Source organism: Budorcas taxicolor, chromosome 16, assembly GCF_023091745.1.
Source record: "Budorcas taxicolor isolate Tak-1 chromosome 16, Takin1.1, whole genome shotgun sequence".
Taxonomy (NCBI): domain Eukaryota; kingdom Metazoa; phylum Chordata; class Mammalia; order Artiodactyla; family Bovidae; genus Budorcas; species Budorcas taxicolor.
This window is the reverse complement of record NC_068925.1, coordinates 69789859-69809571: the sequence shown is the minus strand read 5'-3', so window position 1 is coordinate 69809571 and position 19713 is coordinate 69789859. Positions and strand designations below refer to the sequence as shown.

General features: G+C 39.1%; 1 pseudogene; it reads left to right on the top strand.

The window, feature by feature from the left end:
- LOC128061306 (histone-lysine N-methyltransferase SETMAR-like) overlaps nucleotides 1-19145 on the top strand; it is a 39830-nt pseudogene extending 20685 nt beyond the window's left edge.
- The last annotated feature ends 568 nt before the right edge of the window (nucleotides 19146-19713 follow it).

Below are 19713 nucleotides of genomic sequence, written 5' to 3'. Positions count from 1 at the left end.
TGTCTAAGAATGACTATGCCAAAGTCTTTGACTGTGTGGATCACAATAAACTGTGGAAAATTCTGAGAGAGATGGGCATACAAGACCACCTGACCTGCCTCTTGAGAAATCTGTATGCAGGTCAGGAAGCAACAGCTAGAACTGGACATGGAACAACAGACTGGTTCCAAATAGGAAAAGGAGTACGTCAAGGCTGTATATTGTCACCCTGCTTATTTAACTTCTATGCAGAGTACATCATGAGAAACGCTGGACTGGAAGAAGCACAAGCTGGAATCAAGATTGCCGGGAGAAATATCAATAACCTCAGATATTCAGATGACACGACCCTTATGGCAGAAAGTGAAGAGGAACTCAAAAGCCTCTTGATGAAAGTGAAGGAGGAGAGTGAAAAAGTTGGCTTAAAGCTCAACATTCAGAAAACGAAGATCATGGCATCTGGTCCCATCACTTCATGGGAAATAGATGGGGAAACAGTGGAAACACTGTCAGACTTTATTTTTGTGGGCTCCAAAATCACTGCAGATGGTGACTGCAGCCATGAAATGAAAAGACGCTTGCTCCTTGGAAGAAAAGTGATGACCAACCTAGATAGCATATTCAAAAGCAGACATTACTTTGCCGACTAAGGTCCGTCTAGTCAAGGCTATGTTTTTCCCAGTGGTCATGTATGGATGTGAGAGTTGGACTGTGAAGAAGGCTGAGCGCTGAAGAACTGATGCTTTTGAACTGTGGTGTTGGAGAAGGCTCTTGAGAGTCCCTTGGACTGCAAGGAGATCCAACCAGTCCATTCTGAAGGAGATCAGCCCCGGTATTTCTTTGGAAGGAATGATGCTAAAGCTGAAACTCCAGTACTTTGGCCACCTCATGTGAAGAGTTGACTCATTGGAAAAGACTTTAATGCTGGGAGAAATTGGGGGCAGGAGAAGGGGACGACAGAGGATGAGATGGCTGGATGGCATCACTGACTCGATGGAAATGAGTCTGGATGAACTCCGGGAGATGGTGATGGACAGGGAGGCCTGGTGTGCTGCGATTCATGGGGTCGCAAAGAATTGGACATGACTGAGCAACTGAACTGAACTGAACTGAAGAATGGAACTGCTAGTCTGAAGGGTATCAAAGTGAAAGTGCTAGTCACATGAAATGTGTATTATTATCTGAATTTGCAGATGAAAGGAAAAAAAATTCTGAGGCTCTGTATCCTCTCTGGTTCACTCATGATGCATTCATTTATTTAGTAAACGTTTTTTGAGTACCTACAATGTGGCTGGCATTAATCTAGTGAAATATATACATCAGTGAATAAAACAGAAAACACCTTATCTTTAAGGAAGTGCCTTAGTTTAAGTGAAACTTCTAAAGAAAATAAAATGACAGGTATCTTTTATACTACATCTTTTTGTGTTCCTTATTTTATAAAGTAACACTTTAAACCTTTTACATGACAAAGAGAAATGGCACTATTCTTTATTATCCTTGACTCCAAGTTGTGGTCTCTATTTAATACTATTTTAAATTTTATTAGATTAAAAAATACTCAAACTGTTTACAATATTATTTTATTTAGAATGAAAAAAATTTTTTTTATTTATTAGTAGAATAAGCCTTGAAGAAAAAGTAGGCTAAAACTTATGCAAAATAAACATGAAATTTTTTTTTTTTTTTTTGGTTAAAGAAAAAAATTTATTTCTACCTCTCTTCAGGTTTACTTTCAGGCTGGTTTTCCCTTATTTATTATTTTGTTTTTATTTTTCTCTACAGGAAGTAATTCTCAATAAACCTTAAAATTCAGGATATCTTGGTGTTCATTTCTTTCTATAACACACTTCAAGGCAAAGCTTTTGAAGTGAAGTAAACTTCAAAGCTGGACCCTAAGCTTTTGAAGTGGATCTACTCTCGGATCGATTTCAAAACAAAAGTTATATGTTCATTCTCTCTTGTGCTTCACACATGACAGAGAAGAAATTTGTAGGGACAAACAGCACCTCTATCAAGACCTAAAGTATTTAAACCAGTAAGCACAGTGTCCAAATGGTTTAAGATTTTGGAGGCAGAAGTTACCAAAAAAAATTAAAACATAAAAGAAAAGGAAGCTTGGAAGTTCTTTCTACTATCTGGGAACACAGTGGATTAAAACAACTCTAGTTTTCAACCTTGATTTGAAAGATGTTAAGAAAGACTGTGAAGTGACTACAAAAATGCAAACTTAATATACTTAGATTAACCTATCTCAGCAAGCCCAAGCTTATCTATTCTCTTTTTTTTTCCTCCAAAGTTCAAACTCATAGGGCAGCTTTGGTACCTAAGTATTCAGGTTTTAAAAATTGAAACAGTATTGATATATTGTAAATCAACTATATATATAATATATATGAATCCCAAAGAATATATATATAAAACTGAATAACTATATATAACTGAATTCTTATATATGTAAAATATATAGTTAATTTACAATATAAATCAACTATATTTCAATATTATTTTAATTAAAAAAAAATCTGAATCCTTAGGTGCCAAAGCTCCCTTAACATTCTCTTCCATTACAAGTTATTACAAGACATTGAGTATAGTTCCTTGTGCTATACAGTAGGTTCTATTGATTATCTATTTTATATATGTGTGTGCTAAGATGCTTCAGTCATGTCCAACTCTTTGTGACCCTGTGGACTGTAGCCCACCAGGTTCCTCTGTCCCTGGGACTCTCCAGGCAAGAGTACTCTGGGGTGGGTTGCCATGCACTTCTCCAGATATTCCCAACCAACGAGTCAAACCTGCATCTCTTATGTCTCCATTGGCAGTTGAGTTCTTTACCACTAGCACAGTGTGTATTTTTTAATTCCAAACTACTAATTTATCCCCCCTTTATGCCTTTGGTAACCATAAACTTGTTTTCTATGTCTGTGAGTCTAGTGCTCTTTTGTTAAATAAGCTCACTTGTATCATTTTTTTTAAAGATTTCACATAAAAACATTTATCATATGATATTTGTCTTTCTCTGTCTGGTTTACTTCACTTAGTATGATAATCTCAAGGTCCATCCATGTTGCTGCAAATGAAATTATTTCATTCTTTTTAATGGCCAAGTAATATTCCATTGTGTGTATATATATCACATGTTTTTTATCCATTCATCTGTCAGTAAACTCTTTGGTTGCTTCCATGTCTTTGCCATTGTAGATAGCACTGCAATGGACATTTGAGTGCATTTATCTTTTTGAATTAGAGTTTTCTCCAGATGTATGTCCAAGAGTGGGACTGTAGGATCACTTTATTGTTCTATTTTCAGTTTTTTAAATGACCTCCATACTGTTCCTCATAATGGCTATGCCAATTTACATTCCCAACGATAGTGTAGGAGGGTTTCTTTTCTTCCATATCCTCTTCAGCATTTATTATTTGCAGACATTTTGATGATGACCATTCTGACCTCTGTGAGGTGATACCTCATTGCAGATTTGATTTGTATGGATGTGAGAGCTGGACTGTGAAGAAAGCTGGGTGCCGAAGAATTGATGCTTTTGAACTGTGGTGTTAGAGAAGACTCTTGAGAGTCCCTTGGACTGCAAGGAGATCCAACCAGTCCATTCTAAAGGAGATCAACCCTGGGTGTTCTTTGGAAGGAGTGATGCTAAAGCTGAAACTCCAGTACTTTGGCCACCTCATGCAAAGAGTTGACTCATTGGAAAAGACTCTGATGCTGGGAGGGATTGGGGGCAGGAGGAGAAGGGGACGACAGAGGATGAGATGACTGGATGGCATCACCGACTCGATGGACATGAGTCTGAGTGAACTCCGGGAGTTGATGATGGACAGGGAGGCCTGGCATGCAGCAATTCATGGGGTCGCAAAAAGTCGGACACGACTGAGCGACTGAACTGAACTGAACTGAATAATTAGTGATGTTGAGCATCTTTTCATGTGCCTGTTGGCCATCTGAATGTCTTCTTTGGAGATATATCTACTTAGATCTTCTGCCATTTTTGATTGGTTTATTAGGTGGTGTTAAGACTGAGTTGCACGAGCTGTTTATATATTTTGCAGATTAATCCCTTGTCAGGTGCATCATTTGCAAATATTTCTTCCCCTTCTGTAAGTTATTTTTTGTTTTATGATTTCCTTTCCTGTGCAAAGCTTTTCAGTTTAATTTGGTCCTGTTTGTTTATTTTTGTTTTTATTTCCTTTACTACAGGAGGTGGACCCAAGTAATACTACTGCAATTTCTGTCAAAGAATGTTCTGCCTATGTTTTTCTCTAGGAGTTTCATAATATCTGGTTTTACATTTAGGTCTTTAATAAATCTTGTGTTTATCTTTGTATATGGTGTTAGAGAATATTCTAATTTTATTCTTCTTTTAAAAAAGGTATTTATTTTTTATGGCTTCTCTGGGTCTTCATTGTTGCATATGGGCTTTTTCTAGTTGCGGCAAGCAGAGGCTACTCTTCCTTGTGGTCCACGGGCTTCTCATTGCACTGGCTTCTCTTGTTGTGGAGCATGGGCTGCACGTGCTCAGGATTTAGTAGTTGTATGATGTGCTGGCTCAGCAGTTGTGGCTTATAGGCTCTAGAGCCCTGGTTCAGTAGTTGTTATGCACAGGCTTAATTGCTCCTTGGTATGTGGTATTTTCCCAGACCAGAGACAGAACCTGTGTCCCCTGCACTGACAGGCAAACTCTCAACCACTGGACCACCAAGGAAGTCCTAATTTCATACTTTCACATGTAGCTGGCCAGTTTTCCCAGCACCATTTATTGAAAGGCTTTCTATCCTGTTCCATTGATCTGTATTTCTATTTTTGTTTCAGTACCATCCTGTACTTTTGATGACTGTAGCTTTGGCACATAGTTTGATGTCAGGGAGCTTGATGCTTCTAACTCCATTTTTCTTTCTCAAGACTGCTTTGGCTACTTGGGTCTTTCTTGTGTGTTTTCACACAAACTTAAACATTTTCCAGTTCAGTGAAAAATGCTATTGGTAATTTGACAGGGATTGCACTGAATCCTTAGATTGCCTTAGGTAGTACAGTCATTTTGACAATATTGATTCCGCCAACCCAAGAACATGGTGCATCTTTCCTTCTGTTTGCATCATCTTTGATTTCTTTTATCGGTGTCTCACAGTTTTGGAGTTTATGTCTTTTGTCTCCTAAGGTAGGATTCCTAGGTATTGTGTTCTTTTTGATGTGATGGTAAATGGGATCATTTCCTTAATTTCTCTTTTTGAGCTTTCATTGTTAGTGTATAGAAATGCAACAAATTTCTATGTATTAATCTTATATCTTGCAACTTTACCAAATTCATTGATGAGCTCTAGTAGCTTTCTGATAGCATCTTTAGGATTTACTATGTATAGAATCATGTCATCCAGAAACATGGCAGTTTTACTTCTTCTTTTCCAGTTTGGATTCCTTTTATTCCTTTTTATTCTCGGATTGCTGTGACTATGACTACCAAAACTATGCTGAATAAAGCATAGTTTCATTGGTTTTAGTGGTTACAGTGGACATCCTTTTTTTTGATTCTGATTTTAGAGAAAAATGCTTTCAGGTTTTCAGCAGTGAGTATGATGTTAGCTGTGGGTTTGTCTTATATGGCCTTTATTATGTCAGGGTATGTTTCCTCTATGCATACTTTCTGGAGAGTATTTTTTTTCAAGTTATAAAAAGATGTTGGATTTTAGGAGGCTTTTTTTTTCATCTATTGTGATGATCATCTCTGTTTTTTATTCTCAATTTATTAATGTGGTGTATCACATTGATTGATTTGTGTATATTGAAAAATCCTTGCATCCCTCAGATAAATCCCACTTGATCATGGTGTATTATATGTTTCATGTACTGTTGGATTCAGTTTGCTAGTATTTTGTTGAGTTCTTTGTGTCTATGTTTATCAGTGCTATTAGCTGGTAATTTTTTTTTTTTTGGTGATATATTTATCTGGTTTCAGCATCAGGTCTTATAGAATGAATGTGGAAGTGTTCCTTCCTCTTCAGTTGTTTATAATAGTTGATAAGGATAGGTGTTACCTCTTTTCTAAATGTTTGATAGAATTCTCCTGTGAAGCCACTTAGTCCTAGACTTTTATTTATTGGGAGTTTTAGAATCAAATATTCAATTTCAGTACTTGTAACTTGCTTGTTGATATTTTCTATATCTTTCTGGTTCATCTTTGAAGACTGTACCTTTCTAATTGTGTTTCTTCCAGGTTGTTCTTTTTATTGACATATAGTTGTTTATACTAGTTTCGTATGCTACTTTGTATTTCTGTGATATCAGTTGTAATTACTCCTTTCTCATTTCTAATTTTATTGATTTGGGCCCCCACTTTGTTTTTTAATAAGTCTGGCTAAATTTTTTATCAATTTTGTTTATCTTTTCAAAGAACCAGCTTTTAGGTCTGCTGATTTTTTCTATTTTTTTTTCTTTAGTGTCTACTTCATTTATTTTTGCTCTGACTTTTATGCATTTTTTTCTTTCTACTAACTTTGGGTTTTGTTTGTTCTCATTTCTCTAGTTGCTTTAGGTGTAAGGCTAGGTTGTCTATTTGATATTTTTCTTGTTTTCTGAGGTAAGACTGTACCGCTATACAGTTTCCTCTTAGAATTGCTCTTGTTGTGTCCCATAGTTGTGTTCATAGCAAACACCCTCTTCCAACAACACAAAAGATGACTCTACACATGGACATCACCAGACGGTCAATACCGAAATCAGACTGATTATATTCTTTGCAACCAAATATGGAGAAGCTCTATACAATCAGCAAAAACAAGACTGGGAATTGACTGTGGCTCAGATCATGAACTCCTTATTACAAAATTTGGACTTAAACTGAAGAAAGTAGGGAAAACCACTAGACCATTTATGTAACACCTAAATCAAATCCCTTACGATTATACAATAGAAGAGACAAATAGACTCAAGGGATTAGAGCTGATAGACAGAGTACCTGAAAAACTATGGACAGAGGTTCATGACATTGTACAGGAGGCAGTGATCAAGACCATCCCCAAGAAAAAGAAATGCCAAAAGGCAAAATGGTTGCCTGAGGAGGCCTTACAAATAGCTGTGAAAAGAAAAGAAATGAAAAGCAAAGGAGAAAAGGAAAGATACACCCATCTGAATGCAGAGTTCCAAAGAATAGCAAGGAGAGACAAGAAAGCCTTCCTCAGTGATTAGTGCAAAGAAATAGAGAAAAACAACAGAATGAGAAAGACTAGAGATCTCGTCAAGAAAATCAGAGATACCAAGGGAACATTTCATGCAAAGATGGGCACAATAAAGGACAGAAATTGTATGGACCTAACAGAAGCAGAAGATATTAAGAAAAGGTGGCAAGAATACACAGAAGAACTATACAAAAAAAAAAATCTTCATGACCCAGATAACCGCGATGGTGTGTTCACTCCCCTAGAGCCAGATATCCTGGAATGCAAAGTCAAGTGGGCCTTAGGAAGTATCATTATGAACAGAGCTAGTGGTGGTGATGGAATTCCAGTTGAGCTATTTCAAATCATAAAAGATGATGCTGTGAAAGTGCTGCACTCAATACTCCAGCAAACTTGGAAAACTCAGCAGGACTGGAAAAGGTCAGTTTTCATTCCAATCCCAAAGAAAGGCAATGCCAAAGAATGCTCAAACTACTGCACAACTGCACTCATCTCACATGCTAGCAAAGTAATCTTCAAAATTCTCCAAGCCAGGCTTCAACAGTATGTGAACCATGAAATTCCAGATGTTCAAGCTGGATTTAGAAAAGGCAAAGGATCCAGAGATCAAATGGCCAGCATCCATTTGATCACAGCAAAAGCAAGAAAGTTTCAGAAAAACATCTACTTCTGCTTTACTGACCACGCCAAAACCTTTAACTTGTGGATTGCAACAAACTATGAAAAATTCTTCAAGAGATGGGAATACCAGACCACCTGACCTGCCTCCTGAGAAATCTGTGTGCAGATCAAGAAGAAACAGTTAGAACCAGACCTGGAACAATAGACTGGTTCCAAATTGGGAAAGGAGTATATTGAGGCTGTATATTGTCATGCTGTTTATTTAACTTATATGCAGAGTACATCATGTGAAATGCCAGGCTGGATGAAGCAAAAGCTGGAATCAAGATTGCCGGGGGAAATATCAATAACCTCAGATAAGCAGATGACACCACCCTTATGGCAGAAAGTGAAGAGGAACTAAAGAGCTTCTTGATGAAGATGAAAGGAGAGTGAAAAAACCGCCTTAAAACTCAACATTCAAAAAACTAAGGTCATGGCATCCAGTCCTATCACTTCATGGCAAATAGACGGGAAACAATAGAAACAGGGACCAACTTTATTTTCTTGGGCTCCAAAACTCTGCAGATGGTCACTATAGCCATGAAATTAAAAGACACTTAGGCCTTGGAAGAAAAGCTATGACAAACCTAGATAGCATATTAAAAAGCAGAGACATTACTTTGTCGACAAAGGCTTGTCTAGTCAAAGCCATGGTTTTTCCAGTAAAGCAGAGTAAAGTGAAGTGAAGTCACAGTCATGTCTGGATGTGAGAGTTGGACCATGAAGAAAGCTGAGCACCTAAGAATTAATGCTTTTGAACTGACTTGTTGGAGAAGATTCTTGAGAGTCCTTGGACTGCAAGGAGATCAAACTAGTCAATCATAAAGGAAATCAGTCCTGAATATTCATTGAAAGGACGGATTCTGAAGCTGAAACTCCAATACTTTGGCCATCTGATGCAAAGAACTGACTATTTGGAAAAGACCCTGATGCTGGGAAAGACTGAAGGCAGGAGGAAAAGGGGATGATAGAGGATGAGATGTTTGGATGGCATCACTGATTTGATGGACATGAGTTCGCACTAGCTCCAGTGCTGGTGATGGACAGGGAAGCCTGATGTGCTATAGTCCATGGGGTTGCAAAGAGTTGGATATGACTGAGCTACTGAACTAAACAGATAGGTTTTAGATTGTGGTGTTGTTTTCATTTATCTTTAGATATTTTTTGATTTCCTCTGTGATCCATTGGTTATTTTGTAGCATGTTGTTTAGCATCTGTGTTTGTGTCTCTTTGAAATTTTTCTTGTAGTTGATTTCTAATCTCGTATCATTGTGGTCTGAATTTATGCATGATATGATCTTCATTTTCCTAAATTTACCTAGGATTGCTTTTTGGCCTAGCATGTGATCTATCCTGGAGAATGTTCTATGATCTCTTGAGAACAATGGGTATTCTGCTGCCTTTGAATGGAATATTCAATTCAGTAGAGCTGGTCTATTGTATCATTTAAGGCCTGTGTTTCCTTATTCTGTCTGAATGATTTTTCCATTGATGAAAATGAGATGTTAAAATCCCACACATTAATTGTGTTACTGCCAACTTCTCATTTTATGACTGTGTTGTTGTTTAGTTGCTCTGTAGGGTCTGACTTTTTGCAGCCCCATAAACTGCAGCACGCCAAGCTTCCCTGTCCTTCACTATCTCCTGAAGTTTGCTCAAATTCATGTCCATTGAGTTGGTGATGCCATTCAACCACCTCATTCTCTGTCACCCTCATCTTCACCTGCCCTCAATCTTTCCCACCCCCAGGGTTGTTTCCAATGAGTTGGCTCTTTGCATCAGATGGCCAAAGTATTGATGCTCAGCTTCAGCATCAGTCCTTCTAATGAATATTCAGGGTTGATTTCCTTTAGGATTGACTGCTTTGATCTCCTTGCAGTCCAAGGGGCTCTCTAGAGTCTTCTCCAGCACTACAGTTCAAAAGCATCAATTCTTCAGTGCTCAGTCTTCTTTATGGTCCAGCTCTCACATCCATACATGACTACTGGAAAAACCATAGCTTTGACTAGATGGACCTTTGTTGACAGAGTGATGTCTCTGGTGTTTAAAATGCTGTTTAGGTGTGTCATAGCTTTTCTTTCAAGCTATGATTTAAGCCCCTTTGCCCTTCAAAGTCAAGTGCTCTGGGGGCTTCTCTAGTTTGTGGGTTGCCCACCTGGGAGGTATGGGATTTGATAATGTTATAAGTATGCCCTTCTTACCCTCTTGCTGTGGTTTCTTCTTCATCTTCTTCATCTTTAGATATAGAATATCTTTTTACTCATTTTTTTTTTTTTTGCAGTTACTTGTGATTTTGGTGTTTATATGGGAGGAGGTGAATTCAAGCTCTTGTCCCCAAACCTCAGGCTTATTTGAGAACTTATCTATTCTTAGTATGTGTCTGAAAATGAAGTCAAATGCCCTTTGAAGTAGAACAATAAAATGAGATTATCAGAAAATAAAAACACAATATCTGGTTCCCTTAAAAGGAAAAAATACTGACAGGATAATTGATTCCAATTACATTAGTTAGACACCAATTGTAACTATGCAGTAGTTTACCTTGCTTTCTAGATAAAGTTGTCATTTTTTTAGTGCTTTCTAAACTCTAAATATTTACATTAATCAATGACATGTCAGGCTGAAAAACGTCTAAAGATTTTAGACTTAATTTCTAATTCACTGTCACCAACTAAGGCTAAAAAATTCAATACAAAAAGATACAAATGTATAAATATTTAACGATGATAAAAAAATACATTTATGAGACATGACAACATACGTTACCTTCACTTGAGCATTACCTCAGAACACTTTTTCATTTGAGTTCAAAATGGGTCATAAAGCAACAGAGACAACTCCCGACATCAACAATGCATTTTGCCCAGGAACGGTTAATGAACTTAAATTAAAAAGTCGCTCTAATTTGCTCACATCATTTCTATAGTCTCAAGGCTTCCCTCATAGCTCAGCTGGTAAAGAATCTGACTGGTTTAAGTGAGTGAAAGTCGCTCAGTCATGTCCAACTCTTTGAGACCCCATGGACTATATATACAGTCCATGGAACTGTCCAGGCCAGAATACTGGAGTGGGTATCCATTCCCTTCTCTAGGGGATCTTCCCAACCTACGGACTGAAACCAGGTCTCCTGCATTGCAGGTGGATTCTTTACCAGCTGAGCCACCAGGGAAGTCCTCTACAGTCTAAAGTAAATCTAAAATAAACAGCAAGTAATAAGTCATTAGCAAAACACAAAAGGCTAGAAACATGCATTAAAATGATGTATAACATAACCACACTTATTTAAGAATACATTTCAATATCAAATGGCAAAATTCCAACAATGCAAAACTGCAATTACCTTTGTACTGACTTAAAAATTAGAAGCCTTACAGCTTGGCATGTTTTTGCTTTCTCTTAAAATGCTCTAGGGGAAACCAGCTACCACATGAGAAGTTTGATTCCTTTGGCACAAATGTACAGTGCAATTTTGGTTCAAGAAATTTTGCAAAGGAGACAAGAGTCTTAAAGATGAGGAATGGAGTGGCTGGCCATCAGAAGTTGACAATGACCAATTGAGAGTAATCATTGAAGCTGATCCTCTTCCAACTACACGACAAGTTGCTGAAGAACTCAGTGTTGAGCATTCTATGGTCATTCGGCATTTGAAGCAAATTGGAAAGGTGAAAAAGCTCGATAACTGAGAGCCTCATGAGCTGACTGCAAAAAAAAAAAAAAAAAAAAATCATCGTTTTGAAGTGCTGTCTTCTCTTATTCTACACAACAACTATCAACCATTTCTTGATCAGACTGTGATGTGCGACAAAAAGTGAATTTCATATGTCAACCGGTGATGACCAGCTCAGTGGCTGGACCAAGAAGAAGCTCCAAAGCACTTCCCAAAGCAAATTTGCACCAAGAAAAGGTCATGGTCACTGGTAGTCTGCTGCCAGTCTGATCCACTACAGCTTTCTGAATCCTGGTGAAACCATTACCTCTGAGAAGTACACTCAGCAAATTGACGAGATGCACCAAAAACTGTAATGCCTGCAGCCTGCATTGGTCAACAGAAAGGGCCCGATTCTTCTCCATGACAATGTCCAATGGCATGTCACACAACCAATGCTTCAAAAGTTGAATGAACTGGGCTATGAAGTTTTGCCTCTTCCGCTATTTTCACCTGACCTCTTGCCAACCAACTACCACTTCTTCAAGCATCTTGATAGCTTTCGGCAGGGAAAACATTTCTACAACCAGCAGGAGGCAGAAAATGCTTTCCAAGAGTTTGTTGAATTCCAAAGCATGAGTTTTTATGCTACAGGAATAAACAAACATTTCTTGTTGGCAAAATGTGATAATCAAAACATAGTCAAATATATTTTGATTAATAAAGATGTATTTGAGCCTAGTTATAATGATTTAAAATTCATGGTCTGGAACCACAATTACTTTTGCATCAACCTACTACTTAGCTTCTAAAGTCCCAGAGCTTCCTTCCTCTGTGTTCTATTGGTCAATCCAGTCTCTCAACCCAGCCCAGTTTCAAGGGAAGGAAGGGAAAATTCCACTTTTCCATGGGGGAATGACATAAAAAATCAATTCCACTGTATGATGGGGGAATGATATCAGGAGGAAAAAATAATGGCAACTATCTGGGAAAAAAACTATCACAAAGACTATTCTTTGTACGGTACACGAATTAACTGTTTCAAGACTTTGGGGGATAGTTTCTTACTATATATTAGATGATTTCCTGCAGGAGTTTACATGCCTTCAAGATGGGTGAGGTCCTTGGGAAGGGTGTGTGTAGGTGCTTATTTCCACTTTATTTTGAAAAATACAAAAATTCACTTTGTAAGGGTGTAAACGGAAGCAAAATTATTTTGAATAAACTTATATCACCTTACCAATTTCAGCATTACAATTGGTTTTTGTTCATTATACTTTTATTAATAAAATATGTTTCTGAAATTATTTGGTGGTAATCATTTCATTAGGGAAGCATAACTCTGAAGTTGACTCCTTACTTATGAAAACTATTAATGTTTGAACACAAAATTTCATCAATACCTGCCAAATGTCCTTGATGTTATATACTAGTAGTCTCCTAATTATTATTCTGCCTTATATCTATGTCACGAATAGTGAAAGTTGTTCTGTTTTTAAGAAACCAGCAAAGGGGAAAAAAGGGAAAAAAATTAAAGACAAACAAGTATGCTACTTGATGCTACTTTTTATTTTTTTAAAATTTATTTATTTTTTTAATTTTAAAATCTTTAATTCTTACATGCTGCTACTTTTTAAACTGTAGCATCAAGAGTTCCTGAAACATAATTACAACTTAATCTACACCTGAAAGTTCTTGACAAATTTAAACAATTTTAATTCCTGAGGAAAAGAGTATTTAATCTGCAACGTGTATTAAAACTTGCAGTTTCCTAAATTCATATTATCCCAGTTTTACTGGTAAGAAACCAGGTTTACTGAATTTGAGTCATTTGCCCAAGTTGGCATGGCTAAAAAAATGTGGTCTGAGGTCTATGGCTCTCCATTTACTCTGCTGTTTACAACATACATGGACATTCATGATTATCTCAACTTAACACTCCTGTCACTGGGGTTCACAAGAACTGACTCCTATTTCCTGGTTTCCAAACTCTACATTATTTACGGCTAAAATTTATTCATTTATTCACTCATTTGTCAACAAATATTTAGTGCATAGTATTTATGAGATTAAAATAGTTAAGGGAGTTGAAATATTTAAGATGCCTCTCCCTATTTCCTGTCTCCAGAGAATTAAGAAGATGTGCATTCCACAGTTTCTTTTCTGAAATAAACAAAACCCCAAAAGCTCAAGATAGCACCTGAATTTGTTTTCATTTTAATTTTTATGTCAGGTCTGGGCTAAGTTGGACCAAATTTGAGGGAAAACTATTGACTTGCAGTCAGCTGAGACATGACTTAGTTAATTTCATTGGCAAATTGCCTCCCTGACTAAGGAAAAGTCAAGGTCTGAGCATGTCTGTGGCCAAAATGATCTTTCTCTTCTGGAGGACATGGCCTTGCCTTTGCTAAAGCAAGGAACAAATTTAAGTCAAAAAAGAACTTGAGGGGAAGAGTTTTCCTTATGCTTCAATGGAAGTTGATGTTGAAATGACAGGTGTAATAAACTAAGAAGAGTAAAATAATAGTTGGGAAGAAGGCTGTATTATTTCTCAATCTTTTCCAACTTTTTAGATTTTTCAGATATACTGTTAGTCTTTACTTGTAAAATTAAGACACATGTAACAATACCCAACTCTTAAAGCCCATATTACCTTTCTTTTACAGCTCTGTCAGGATTCTGAGGGGATGCATCTGGGGTTGGGGTATGAGTTGGGGTAGAAGGTGATATTAACGTTTTATTAATGTTAAATGGAACTAAGATATATCTACACAATAAAAATGGCATTTTTGGAAAAAATGACATGGAAAATGCTCATGACATAATGCAAACTAAAACATCAGAAGACAGTATTACATTACAGACTGAGACCAAAGACTAGGGGAAAAAAGACTGGAAAAAAAAATTACCTGTGTTATATCAGGGTGGGCATATTTACTGTGATTTTAACTTTTTCCTAGTACTTTCCTGTGTTTTTAAACTTTCTGTGGGGTCATGTATTAATAGTGACTTTAACAGTCAGAAAAAAAGTTGTAAAGCCAAGTCTTTGGGCTTGAACAACTACATTTCCATTATGTTATGATCTAGTTATATTTTCCTCACTGGCTTGTTGCTCCTTTATCCCACTAATGAATTCTGTGTATTCATAAAATATTACCCAAGAGGACATGGAAAATGAGATATTTTATGTAACATCCCCAGAGAGGAAAGCAAGGAAAAGGAAGAACAAACAGTAAAATCAGAGGAATAACCCAGGCAAAGATTCAGGATTCTTGCATAAATTACCAATTAGCTTCTCTTGAAATTCTAATTTATTCTTTCCTCATTTTCCCTTTCATTTTCCTAATTTTTTTCTTTCTCCTTCCTTTCTCAAATATTTCCTTTCTTTTCTCCTTCAAACGTCTGCTTTTTTGGGTAATGGTAATAGTTATAGCTATCTATTATGTGCACTGCAATGTAAGTTTTTAAGGGGCAGGACTAAGGTTCAAATACAGGTCCTCTTGACTCCCAAACTCCACATCATGTTGCCTCCTTATTGTAATCCAAAGGAAGAAATTAATGTTTGATTTATCTTGTTAAAAATAAAGGAAAGTGCAGATTGCAGAAAGGCTTGTAATGTTTCCATGTCATTTTGATTTGCATTCAAACAAAAGAAAACCCAACCCAAAGGAATCATAAGTGAAAGTCGCTCAGTCGTGTCCTGTGCTTTGTGACCCAATGGACTATACAATCCATGAAATTCTCCAGGCCAGAATACTGGAGTGGGTAGCCTTACCCTTCTCCAGGGGATCTTCCCAACCCAGGGATCAAACCCAGGTCTCCTGCATTGCAGGTGGATTCTTTACCAGCTGAGTCACAATCATATCGTCCAGCTTTTCAAATGTTAAATGACATGGCAATATACGAAATAAAGATTCAGAAATAATCTTCACAATCAGAATACAAATACAAGCTAGAGAAGCCAAACGCATAAGTTGTTGAAAACAAAGGACTGACCATAAGCCACGGAACATTTACATTTATGTTTCTAAATAGCTCTCCTTCATTATACACTAAGATACAATTCTCATCTTCAGCTGAATTTAAAGTAGGAGAAATTTCTCATTTGTTAGGGTAACAGTGTTGAATCAAAAAGCAAATTTACATTTTGTTAAAAGATAAAGGTGCTTTAAGGCTTCCCTGTACAAATGTGGCAGAGATTCAGCGTCAACAAATCCTCCCCACTCTCTTGTCAATGTTTGTTTTTTCATTAAATTGCAAACAAATTAGCAACTTTTCTTGTGTTAATATTCTGGCAATGACAACTGGCACTCACTGTGGATTTACTCTTTTGAAAGTCCTCCCATCAAGATTTCTGGAGAAAATAAATTGTGTTGGTTATTATGAAGCTTAATTAGAGCTCAACTGAGTGGCAATTCACATCTAAAGCTTGATTACACATAGCATCTATTGCTTTTGTCTAATAAGTGCTTTTAAAAATAACTTATGAACGTGAAATTCACATAACATAAAAAGAACCACTTTGGAGTGAACAATTCAGTGGCATTTAGCGCAATAACAATGTTGTTAAACCACCACCTCTGTCTAGTTTCAAAACATTTCCATCACTCCAAAGTAAAATCCCTATCCATTAAGCAGTTCCTCCCAATTCCTTCCCCTTCCAAGCCCCTGTCAACCACCATTCTGTGTTTGATCTCTGGATTTAACAATATGTAATCCTTTGTGTCTGGTTTCTTTCACTCAGTATAATGACTCTGAGGTTCATCCACATTGCAGCATATATCAATATTTCATTCCTTTTCTTTCTCAGCTTTTAGTTCAGTTCAGTTGCTCAGTTGTGTCTGACTCTTTGTGACCCCGTGAATCACAGCACGCCAGGCCTCCCTGGCCATCAACAACTCCCGGAGCTTACTCAAACTCATGTCCATTGAGTCAGTGATGCCATCCAGCCATCTCATCCTCTGTCATCCCCTTCTCCTCCTGCCCCCAATCCCGCCCAGCATCAGGGTCTTTTCCAATGAGTCAACTCTTCACATGATGTAGCCAAAGTACTGGAGTTTCAGCTTCAGCATCAGTCCTTCCAATGAACACCCAGGACTGATCTCCTTTAGAATGGACTGGTTGGATCTCCTTGCAGTCCAAGAGACTCTCAAGAGCCTTCTCCAACACCACAGTTCAAAAGCATCAATTCTTTGGTGCTCAGCGTTCTTCACAGTCCAACTCTCACATCCATACATGACCACTGGAAAAAGCATAGCCCTGACTAGATGGACCTTTGTTGGCAAAGTAATGTCTCTGCTTTTGAATATGCTATCTAGGTTGGGCATAACTTTCCTTTCAAGGAGTAAGCGTCTTTTAATTTCATGGCTGCAATCACCATCTGCAATGGTTTTGGAGCCCAAAAAGATAAAGTCTGACAATATTTCCACTGTTTCCCCATCTATTTCCCATGAAGTGATGGCACCAAGTGCCATGATCTTAGTTCTCAGCTTTACTGAGGTATAATTGACAAAACTGAAATATACTTAAAGGGTATAGCATGATGATTTCAATATCCATATACATCATAAAAGGATTCCCACAATCAAGGTAATATATCCATCACTCTCATCACGTTATATATTTATTTTTTGTCTGTGTGCATGTGAGAACACTTAAGATCTATTATCTTAGCAAATTTAAAATACACAGTACAGTCTAATCAACTATAATCACCATGCTATATGTTAGACCCACAGAACTTACTCACTTTATAACAAAGTTTGTACTCTTCACCAATCTATTTTCATTGAAATAATGAAAATACTTGGCATCCACCATTCTATTCTGTTTCTGTGAGTCTGATTTTTTTCTTTGTAATAAAAATGCTCCCTGCTCCCCCCACCCCTCCTAACCTCCCAGTGTAGCCGGGAGCTGGCCAGCTACCCTCGCATGGAACATGCCCAGACAGAATCCACAACACCACACAAGGGCCAACCTGGAAGAGGTGCCTACCAGGGGACACGCGGGGGCTCAGGATTGCCAACGCCATTAGGTTGGCTCCAAAGAGCATGTCGAGTATAGAGAGACCTGACTAGAACACTGGTGGTCAGGAAGCAGGCGAGGGAGTTGGTGGCACAGATGAGCACTACCAAGTCCTAGGCCAGGCACCCACAGAGCAAGGAGAACTAGCTCTGCACAACAGCAACACGTCCTTGATCAAAGCGTTGGGGGTGGCCAGGAGGAGGATAGGACGGGTAGAGAGCAGCTGAAGACCCTGATGCTGGGAAAGATTGAAGGTGGGAGGGGAAGCGGATGACAGAGGATGAGATGGTTGGATGGCATCACCGACTCAATGGACATGAGTTTGAGCAAGCTTCGGGAGTTGGTGATGGATAGCAAGGCCTGGCATGCTGCAGTCCATGCGGTTGCAGAGTTGGACACGACTGAGAGACTGAACTAAACTGAACTGAAGGTCCACAGGGTCTGGGCTGGGGGTAATGCCTGCTGCTTGGCTGGATGGCTCCCGCAGAGGTAGGCCTCCACCTTCACTCCGGGGGCTCCCACCCGCAGCCCAGGCCCTGGGCCCCTGGATACAGCCGACAGTCACCACAACAGCAGCAGGAGACCACGGAAGGGGGCCCGCTCAGGCCTTTGCCCTGGCCAGCTGCCTCCACAGGGTCACCACCAGCAGGCCCAGCGCCACAGACACAGAGAGGTAGGAGCTGAGACTCCAAATCACGGGAAGGTCTTTTACCACCCAAGGCAACTCCACCGAAACCCCGTTGACGGCAGCCCATGCTGCTGCTGCTGCTAAGTCACATCAGTCGTGTCCGACTCTGTGCAACCCCATAGACGGAAGCCCACCAGATTCCCCCGTCCCTGGGATTCTCCAGACAAGAACACTGGAGTGGCTTGCCATTTCCTTCTCCAATGCATGAAAGTGAAAGTGAAAGTGAAGTCGCTCAGTCGTGTCCGACTCTTCACGACCCCATGGACTGCAGCCTACCAGGCTCCTCTGTCCGTGGAATTTTCCAGGCAAGAGTACTGGAGTGGGGTGCCATTGCCTTCTCCGTGAACAGGTGCCAAAGAGGTGGGTCGGTACTAGACGGCCCAGCGGGGGTGCTGCTATTCAGCCTAAGGCTTGAGGCCTTCGGGACGGGCAAAAGTCACTGCCATCTCTTCATTCCCCACTTACGGCCAAATAAGATGCTTTGGCTCTTCTGGGAACCTAAGACCAGTACAAGAAGCACCGACAGCCTGTGCTAGGGTCACCCCACTGCAAGGCTGGCAGGCAGGGGGCACAGAAAGGCGCCACAGCTCCATGGGAAGATGACGAAAGAGGAAGGTAGTTTCTGGGTCTGAGCTGCCAAGACTGCCACCACCACACTCACCACCACGTCACGGGGCGAAGACTCCAGTACAGAGCCGCACCTCAGAACCCACACAGACGTCTCTGGCTTCCGACTTCCGGGATATCCGAGAAAGCCAGGCCAAGTCGGGCCTGGGGGCGTGGCCGCGACTGGCACCGCCCCTCGACGTGTCAGGGGGCGGTGCAGAGCCTTCTCTGCTCCCATCAGGCACCGCGTGTTTCCAGACCCGCGGCTTAAGGAGGCGCCAGCCCCTTGAGAACCCGTGTGGCCAGAAAACGCAGCCAAGCCTGTGCAAGGACCCCAACTCACCGTCCTGAACTCAGGGAAGCCACTGGGTCAGCGCTCCCGGGCATCGTCCAGCGCCCTTGTAAGTTTGAGTTGTTTTTTTTTTTTTTTAAGATTCACATATAAGTAATATAATGCCTTGTCAAAAATTAATTGCCCATGTATCTGTGGGTTTATTTCTGGGCTCTCTATTATGTTTCACTAATCTATGCTAATAGTACTATTTGGGTTACTGGAACTTTGTAACGTCTTTTGAAATCAGGCCCTGTGATGCCTCTAGCATTGTTCTTCTTTTTCAAGATCGTTTTATCCATTTGGGGTAATTTGTGGTTCCATGCTAGTAGTAGGATTGTTTGCTCTGTTTCTGCGAAAAATTCTACTGGAATTTTGCTAAGGATTGAATTGAATCTGTAGATCACTTTCAGTAGTAAGAATTTCAGCAGCATTAATTTTCCCCATCCATGAGCACTAAGTATCTTTTCTTTTATTTGTGTCTTTTTCAATTTCTTTTGTCAGTGCTTTATAGTTTTCAGTGTATAGATCTTTCACTTCCTTAGTTGAATTTATTCCCAAGTATTTTATTTTTGATGCTGTTTGTAA